Source organism: Sinocyclocheilus anshuiensis, unplaced genomic scaffold (genome assembly GCF_001515605.1).
Source record: "Sinocyclocheilus anshuiensis isolate Anshui unplaced genomic scaffold, SAMN03320099.WGS_v1.1 scaffold1559, whole genome shotgun sequence".
NCBI classification, from domain to species: Eukaryota; Metazoa; Chordata; class Actinopteri; order Cypriniformes; family Cyprinidae; genus Sinocyclocheilus; species Sinocyclocheilus anshuiensis.
In genome coordinates this window covers 181,113-182,414 of record NW_015551091.1, presented here as the reverse complement: position 1 = coordinate 182,414, position 1,302 = coordinate 181,113, and positions in this window count along the sequence as shown.

Here is a 1,302-nt window from a genome sequence, read left to right as displayed (position 1 = left end):
AAACACATTTCATTACACCAAATACACAAAATAATGTTCTTTTTAGCAGCATCATATGACCCCTTTAAATTGTAGTAATGAGTATTTTGCACTTTCTGAGAGCCCATTAATGTTTTGCCCCATTGTTTGACTGAATATTCAAACGTTTTGTTGAATTCTAACTACATGGTCATCTGAGATAATGTGGTGAATGTGCCACCTTTTCTTTCTCCTTTTCTTATGAAAAAAATAGTGATATATTTAGAATGATTAGGGCACACACACACACACACACATTCCTCAGGTGTGACATTTCATTCGGTCTGATTTGTATGCATGCCCGCATGATCGTTTTCCAACTCTCACAGCAACTTTATCTTTATCACAGCAACTTTATCTAAAATTATTTTTGAAAATATGTACTCAGCATTTAATACTGTGAGTAGCAGCTTCATTCTGATCTAATGAAATATGTTGCAGAAGATTGTGGGAGTACGTGACGACATTATTTCTCAAGGGTAGAGCAGATAACAGGCTAAACAACATTCTTAAAACTCAGACTGCTTTTAAAACAGTCAGACTCCAATCACACAATCAAGGAGTAAGAACGTTTTAAGCTGATGTAAGTATTATATTTCTACATTTCAGATTGAAATATCCTGTCGAATGTAAAAGTGGTATGCTTTTATTTGGATTTTTGAGAGATTGCTTTTCTTGAGTTGAGTACTATAACATTACATGCCATGTCAACTTGTAATTTGTTTTGTTGGTGTCAGCTTGTGTTTAAAAGGAAGAAAAGAAAGCTGCATGGACCATGTGTTACTCAAACACCGAGCTCTCTGTTACTCCTGAAATTACAACATCATGGTTTTCTTTCTCCTTGTTGTCTTTGGTAAGTGTTTTAACAAAACACGGAGTTACATTTTATGATTTTGATCAGGTAAATAGGATGACACAAATTATGAATGCTTTCTGTTGAAAAGTGACTTTAAAGCTTTTCAAACACAATTTTCCACAAATATGTATGTTGTCAAGTGTTTGTAGTGCTTAGCATACCATGAATGAATCAAGCTCAGTAGCCATGGCGGAGCAGGCAGATCGGGCAGCCATGGCGGAGCAGGCAGGTCGGGGAGCCATGGCGCTGCAGGCAGATCGGGGAGCCATGGCGGCCGGGTGAAGACGGCAGAGCAGGAAGCCATGGCGGAGCAGAGACATGGACAGACCACTTGACTGTGACAGAGCAAGCAGAGAATTCTTGAATGGCCTCCTTGGCCGTGAAAGGACAGACAGTGAGTTCATGAACGGCCTCCTTGGCCGTGGCAG